Raw genomic sequence first — 674 nt, forward strand, 5'->3', positions numbered from 1 at the left:
TTGAAAATGGTTTGTTTTGAAAATGGCATATTGTGGTTTTGTATGAAAATATGGTTTTTGGGCATACTTTGGTGGGACATAACTTGGACTACGGATCTCTGTTTTGTGCCAAATCTGTTTAGAAATGAAATTGGATCTAGGATGTCCATGCCGTTCGAAGAACGGGTGAAAAACGATTTAAAATGAGGAAGTTATGTCCGTTGGAAGATTGGGGTTTAAATCTGTGAATTCTGTAGCTTTTAACTTAGAAAATTTTTAGCAGAATGACCCCTTGCGCGTGGGCGCACTTGGCGCGTGCGCGCCGTTCTTCCCGAAATTGCCATACGCGTGTACGCGTGATGTGCGCGGGCGCGCCGATTGTGCTGCACCCAATGCCCAGCCATTTTCCAGAGAGTTATGCCAGAACTGTGCCAGTGTTGTGCCTGGGGCACGAGAACACCCACGTGTACGCGTGGTTGACGCGTACGCGTCGGTTGGCAAATTTTTAATCCACGCGTTAGCGTGCTTGACGCTTGCGCGTCGATGAAGTTTTGAGGCTATCCGCGCGTGCGCGTGGAGTGCGCGTACGCGTGGACCTGTTTTCATCCCAAAGTTGATTTTTGAGTTTTAAAAGCCAAATTTCATACTTCTAAGCCTCCGATCTCACCACTTATATCTTAAATCATTATGATATG

Source organism: Arachis duranensis, chromosome 1 (assembly GCF_000817695.3).
Source record: "Arachis duranensis cultivar V14167 chromosome 1, aradu.V14167.gnm2.J7QH, whole genome shotgun sequence".
NCBI lineage: Eukaryota > Viridiplantae > Streptophyta > Magnoliopsida > Fabales > Fabaceae > Arachis > Arachis duranensis.